Source organism: Hylaeus volcanicus, chromosome 5 (genome assembly GCF_026283585.1).
Source record: "Hylaeus volcanicus isolate JK05 chromosome 5, UHH_iyHylVolc1.0_haploid, whole genome shotgun sequence".
NCBI lineage: Eukaryota > Metazoa > Arthropoda > Insecta > Hymenoptera > Colletidae > Hylaeus > Hylaeus volcanicus.
Window position 1 is genome coordinate 2,384,343 of NC_071980.1, and position 7,498 is coordinate 2,391,840.

A 7,498-nucleotide genomic window follows, 5' to 3' on the forward strand; every position below is an offset into this window, starting at 1 on the left:
AGAGAGAGAGAGAGAGAGAGAGAGAGAGAGAGAGAGAGAGAGAGAGAAAAAATCCGCACGAACGAGCGAATGGTGAAGTGTGAAAACGAAACAATGCGAACGGCAACACCAGCACTGTATATTATTACGATTATTTATTATTACGATATGTTCGTTGACTATTATGTTAGAAATAAAAACTACATTGAAAAACTGCCTGAAACAAACCTTCGAACGACAACGTCTTTCGAATCTTCGTGTTTTCTTTTTCACTTGTATGTTCCCACCATTATTAAGTTCAAGAGAAAAAGAATAAAAATGATACGCCAATGGAAGCCTTGCGACAACGCAGAAAAAAGCAACGTGCCAACATGCCCCTTACATAAAAGTGTAATTAGATATAAAGTAGTACGACAGTCGACATTCAATGCACTGGTAGTCGACGTGTCATCTACCAAAATTTATTTACCAATATGTTTCATTCCTCCTGACAGAAGGAGATTCGAATTCGTTACTCGAAGCTCCCGTTTAGATAGGAATTTCTCCTGTCTCCGTCCCGGTTGCTCATGTCATTCCGTTCCCCACCCCTTCCCGTTCTTTACACTACGAGAAACAACAAAGTGAAAGCGCGAGGGCACTCGAAATCCAAGAAAAGCGGAACAAGTGGCGCGTGGCTGAGATCGCCCTCCTCTGGAACACAATATTTGCTGCTTCTTCGCCGCCCTGGCCCTCGAGAACGATTCCCCGAGTTTCGAGGGCTCGATCGTCGGTATTAAATTCAGGAACGCCGAAAACGACAGAGACACGAGACGCCTCTCGCGAATAATTCGAGGCAGCCGCGCGTAAGACGTATCAGAACGAAGAGGGAACGAGGAGGGATGGATATCCCTTCTGAGCGGTTTCATCCCAGCGAATTGTTGTTTCTTGGCGGAAATTTACATCTCCTTGAAAGGGATTCGCAAGCCCAAAGAAATTCATTAACGGATTCTCAGTGTCTTGACCTTTTAGCTGCTCTTCTATTTCCTATTTTTGTATATTGCTCGTTTAGTAAATAATTTGCTGCCTGCCTCGTAAATAGTTGTTCGAGCGGAAAACCATTTCGACGTTGATTTCCTTGGAGTTACCTGTAAAAGCTTTATGAAACAGTTGGTAATGATATTATGCAAAGCTGCTCGAGCGTAAATATTCCATTCACGGAGTTGTTTTCATCCAAGAAATTCTTCTCTCGCGTGTAGAAGGCGGCAGTGGCTGAGATAAGCTGAATTTAAATCAAATCTTGGTGTTCTCTCAGCACGTGGAAACAGACATAACTCAGCGTAATTCAAAATTCCAGTGGCAAGATTGCATCACTGGAATTTCATGTAGGAGTACGACAAACTTCGTAAATGAAACGAGCGTAAGTATCAAACTGGTCAGTCGAGACAATTCGAAAGGGAACGTCTACTTGTGAAACTACAGGTGGACCCAAAAAATGAAATGAAAAGTGAAATGAAACTGGTTCTAATCAATTTTATTATTAATTAATTAATCGTCAAGTATACTACACCATTATTTCATATACATTTTACTAATTTAAACAATTGTGACGAGGTAACTCTAACCGTCAATTACTATACCAATAACTAGCGGTCGAATGTTCGATCCAATTACCGAAACCGCCTTGTCCGAATGCCTCCGGCAATCGAGCTACAATCGAATCGAACGCATCACGCATGGTTTTTCAATAAAATTCGATATTAATTTTAGTTGAACTTTCGTGAAATCCGTTAACGGAGCACGGAGTTACAGTCGAGTTACAGTCGCATGGAAAATTGGTACAATTTCCAATTACACAAATCATATTAATCCCACCGTTTCAAATAATACAATTTACGACGATGTAATTACCTCTGACGATATATATTCGAGCTTAATATTACGGGCGTAATAATATAGTCCAAATAATGCTACAATGTCGGAGTTATTATTCATCGTATCACACATATCGTGTTCTTGGTATTAACAGAATAGCTGAATGCAGTGCGAAGAAAATAATCTGGAACGTTCTAGCGTTTCTTGTTGTATCGATTTCTTTAGAGCGCGTAATCAAAAAGTGATTAGTAGAAGTGTGGTATATCTTTGTCCATCGTATGACCTTGTGCCAGAAACTCCATTAAGAAACGTAGGGTGAGACCTATCTATCGGTAATCTCGAAGGGTAGCTCAGGGGGTTAATAACAGGTAAATTTCGCAATTAGAAAAAGTAACATTACGAACGTGACACGCGAGTGGTAGTCATCGGTGCGTAGAACAGGTGATCGTAATTCTTGGAAATAATTAACTTATTTACCTTTTCAATTTGCTATCGTGGTTTTAATTAGTATTAACAACTCGATCTCCTCTGAATGTCAGTCGCATGATGAAAGAGACAAACCATACGCCAAACTTCTATACCTGTGTTTGTTTTAGGGGAATAACCATTATTAACTAGATTATCTTTGATTAATTGTAAATTGCTGTTGTGGAATCTAAGGGCTGATAAGATTATTGCTTTGCTAGCGAGACTGTACATCACGGGTATCGTACATTATTCCAGAGGATTTGAACACGAGTTTAAGTATCCACCTGACCCATTTCGTTTTAAGTAACTATCTCTAAATAACGAAACATTTTCGTACGATATAAGTAATACAATTCTTTTCCAAAACCTAAAGAAGCGAAAGCGTTTCACTCTGAAATATTTCGAGCATGAACACACGTCGTTATCTTTCCAAATGACGTTAAAAGATCCAGAGTGTTAGCGTTACGTTCCATTAAGAGCGACACCCTGAACGACCGTAATGGTGTCCCAAACACCTGATGACACATAATGGCATTGCGAGTTAGAATGACCTACTATCGATTTCGTGTAGAAGCATGTCCCACGCGTAAGCTTCCTGATCGTCAGACGTGGAAGCTTGTTCACGATAATCCGTCACCGTCGTTGGACTCGATACTGGATCGATACAACATTTATCGTCCCGCGATGATCATTCGTTAAAACGAGGGGGACGAAGACGTGCGTCGTATTTCAAACAAGCGACGATGCCGTTGTAGTAGAGATTAGAAGCGATGGGATGAATAGCGAATAGTGGAAGTTAGCGATATTTTTGCCGGTGAGTAGGCTGTTTCATCTATCCGGACTACCTAGTATATACAGTTTGATCCTATAAGTATTCGTACCACATTTTCAACTCATTTTTGCGCATAAAATCGCTATCTAGTCGGTTAAATTGAGCCGTAGCCCACTTTGCATAGCATTCATACATACCTGTAGTACCCAGGTCTGCGGGAATAATAGCCTTCCGGTGGTGTTCTCTTCGAATGGTAGATCTTCGGTGATCTATGTCCTGCATACCATCGTGATCGACGCCATGGCCTACGTTGATAGTACTTGTACGGTCTGATCCGCTTGTAAGCCTCCACTGTTTCAATAACAGTACGACTAGAACGCAATCCCGACGAAGCGATGAATTAATAATTCCTATCATTATTCAATTATTTATTTCGTTATTGTCACACGAAAGGTTACAAAAGGATTCTCTCTCGGGAACGACAGCATAAATAGGGATACTTTTAAGCACCTTAACTTCCCAACAAAAGAAACTTTCCGCGAGTCTACCGACGCTGAAAGTTCACCCTTCGCGTTGCTAAGATGAAGGCGAATCAAATTGCCCTATTTGCTTCGGACACTTTCAGGAACAGTTTGACGAAGTCCTCAAGTTCAACGAAAGTTGCGGCGGAAATGTACCAGGAAATCCATGGAAATATACCAGGAAATGGAGGGGAATTAAAGGGAAATGTTTCAGGATATAAAAGGAAATTAATGGGAAATGTTGTAGGATATGAAAAGAAGTTAAAGTGAATTGGGTCAGGAAATGAAGAGATGTTAGAGGCTGTTGAGAGTTGTTAGAGGGGTATTAGGAGGGCTCAGGAAATTTGAAGAAGTGTTAGGAAGTGTTAAATGGTGTTAGAAGGTATTAAGAGTTGTTAGTAGATGTTAGGATATGTTAGAAGACGTTAGGAGTTGTCAGGAAATGTCAGGAAGTGTTGGGAGATGTTACGAGAAGTTAGAGGGTGTTAGGAGGTTTTAGGAGTTGTTAGACGGAATTAAGAGGTGTTATGGAGTGTCTAAATGTGGCCGAAAAAGTTAGTCACTCACCCGTGATCGATACGGTCTGAGCGAGTACTGAACAAAATTCTAGTTGTCATTAAGTATGCGCGAGTATGCCCCTGTTAGATATCAACCTATGTTAACCTGTTTGTTGGCCCGGTTGCTAAGTCGTAGGCGCAGAGCTGCGCCTATCATACGGCAACCTGGACTAGCCGGTTTGTCATTCCGGTTGCCATCGCGTAGGCGCAGCAGTGCCCCTATGATGCGGCAACCTACTCGCCGGTTATCATTTCGGTTGCCATCTCGGAGGCGCAGACGGGCCTCTGTTATGCGAAAACTACAAGTAGCTTGTTTGACAAATTCAGTTGTCATCTCCACGTTGCTGCGTACTCGATTGCACAACGACTATGGTGGACAAAATAATACTTGAAAAACTAATTCCAACTGTAATTGTATCAATTACTACTTTCTGTTTTTGAGGTTTGTTTTGGCTAGGGATATAAAATTAAATTTGCGGTTGGTCTTGGAGTCACCTACAAAAGATATAGATAGTGCAATTGAATTTATTACCCTGAAAATAATAACAATTCAGTAGCAAACGAAAGGATAAGTTCAGGAGACATCTCTTGACATTTATACCACAATGACATTTCGTGCTATTGTCATAAATTCTCTAGCGTCCATTCTACTATTATAATGGCCTGCTCTCTCTCTCTATTCTGTATTCCGTTGTCACGAAAATGCCATTGTTATCAACATTTTATTGTTTCCAAGTACCAGCTCTTCCCTAAATATTTCCGCTTCCGGAGCCTTCATTGTATGCAGTAATTTGTTGTACGAGCCGTTCATCGCACAAATCAATTAACTACATAAAACAAAAAAGTTGAGGACTGCGACGAAATAATGTACATTGTTTTTAAACATTCCCTTTTTAATATAAATTCAAATAAATACTGAAAAATAATACTGAAATAATACTGAAAAATAATACTGAAATGACGACACGATACGTCAAATAACGCAAACGTGATTCCTGATCAAAATTGATTCCTGCTATGTAGCACGTGCTTTTCTACGAGGTACTTGTATCTAAGCAAGAATCTTACTCACCTCTGGCCTTCGAATTATTATTGCGTCGCGCGTGGGGAGAGGGAACACTGCGCCCTCGACAACGTTGTAATGGATGAAACAGGGGTAAGCCTGCGCCGGATGCGACGAAGCGTTTTCATTTCCGGTATCTGGTCCCGCCTTCGCGATTTTACGAAGACCGACTTTAATACCGAGAAACTGCACGGATAATAAAAGGATCAGCGGGAACTGGGACAACGCCGGTGCCAAAAAGTTTGATGGGATCGAGAAAGAAAAGATACCCGTTTCCGCTTCTGCCAGTAAATCCGAAAACATCCAACGTGTACAGGCGCCCAGCTACCTCGGTTAATGAAGTTCAGGAACGCTGCACGATGCTCGACGAAAGTGCAGCACTCGTCGTAACTTGCAGCCACGGTCGTTGGCAGATCTGCGATGCGTTGCGAAAGAACGTGGACGAGTACAGTCGGAACGGAATAGGGTAAGATAAAGCAGGAAGGTAATTGGATATCGCAGGCGATTACTTGCAATTGATGCTCACCTCTCACGGACCATAAACTGACATTGCGATGTATGTTCGGAGTTGGCTCCTGTTAGAATAAAAATTAATTTAGGGAAAATATGGTTAACTCCACTTTTTGAAAAATCTTAAATTTAAGTGTCAAAGCACTTGGTATAGCCATAACTTTTTATATTTATAAGCTCTTGAATCAGAAGGTTTAAACGTATAGAATAAACGTTGAGTTTCGCAATGAACTGTCTATTTGACATAGTCGTTAGTCTACCTTGGCAGGGGTGGTTCTTCGAATATATTTATTTTCGTTGGTCGACACCCAGACCTCAACGATGCTTTCAGTGCACTCGTAGATCTCGGCATTGTGGGATGACTCGATACATTTCAAAATACTTCGACCCCACGAGCGAGCGTAGCCGGAAGGGATGAAGCGATTCGAAATAGACGAGGAAAGGAAAAGATGGAGGAGGGAAGCGATTAAAGAGCCGAGGACGATTGCTTGCAACTGACGGCACCTTTCGCGAACGATACAACGTCATGACCGCTCTTCGCTGCGATGTATTAAGGGAAAAATGGGACACTCTGTCCTGAGAGTCCTAATTTGAACGTTGCGCTGAAGACGCGGGAATGGCTTCGGACGACGTTGGAAGGTAAGCGAGAGGAGAGAGTGCTTTCCGTCGGAGAGGATAGTAAACGGGGACAGCCGTAAAACGGCTCTAGAGATGCTCGGGAGCGTGGGCGAGTCTGTGTGGGATTAGACGTACCCGCACGACTGATGCGTGAGCATAACTATGTCACGTAATAGACTCGTGCAAGAGAACTTGCGTCCGATGTTATTGTTTTCGTATTACAAGGCTTCGAACAAAACGATGTTGGTATAGCTAAGCTATTATTATTAAATGTAACTAATTCTCGTTGACTAACAATTTCTATCAATTTGTGTAATAATGTAATGTAATGTAATATGTGCAATAAAAAAAATAATTATTTTTAATGTAGATACTTAATTTTCATTTCGATTGCGATTGAAATTTCCATAATAAAAATCCCATAATTAGAACAGAATCCATAATATCGCAAGGTACTTGTACCTTACCAACAGCAGATAACCCTGCCCTTTCTCCTCGCTACAGAGAAAGCAACGTTCCAATATTTTTCATAAATAATACCTTCTTTGTTAATATTACAGGAATCGAAAGGTGGATTAAAACACTGCTGTCTTTTTCGTACGTATTTTTAAATATTTAATCTCGTGGAAGGTTTCAAGAGACAACTACAATAACGCAGACGGTCCATTATTCAGGAAATACATTGCATACGAATGCGTGCATCCATATAAAATATGACGAGTGGTGTGTGCATGTAATTCGAAACGAAGCAACCAGAACGGAAGATGTAATTATCGTAGTTAACGATTTGCAGTCAATCGAGTATCGTACACTTTTGTCATTTCGCTCTTCTCGTAACTCTACGTTCACAAATCTACGATTGCTTCTTCAGCGAACGAAGACATCATTAACCGGTGGAATCACGATGACGGTGTAACTTTCGGTATATTCTTACAGCCGAAAGATTAACTTAACGTCAGTTCGAGAGAGGTGTCGCGCTTAGAAATGTAGAAAACTTAAAAAAAAACCCTAGCGACAGATGTTTTTCTTCCTTGGTATAGCGTATAAAAAACAGTACGAATACGTATAAATAATTCTACTATCAAAGCTTTGAGGAAAGCATATAATCGATCTCTCTCTCTCTCTCTCTCTCTCTCTCTCTCTCTCTCTCTCTCTCTCT

General features: G+C 41.0%; 1 long non-coding RNA gene across 1 annotated transcript; it reads right to left on the bottom strand.

Annotated features, from left to right (window-relative positions):
• Window positions 1-1,358: 1,358 nt before the first annotated feature.
• Window positions 1,359-5,602, bottom strand: LOC128876627 (uncharacterized). The gene is made up of 4 exons (XR_008457078.1): window positions 5,481-5,602; window positions 5,221-5,397; window positions 3,268-3,441; window positions 1,359-3,143 (listed from the first exon to the last, which is right to left on the bottom strand). It is a non-coding gene; the product is annotated as an uncharacterized LOC128876627 (long non-coding RNA).
• Between the last annotated feature and the right edge of the window lie 1,896 nt (window positions 5,603-7,498).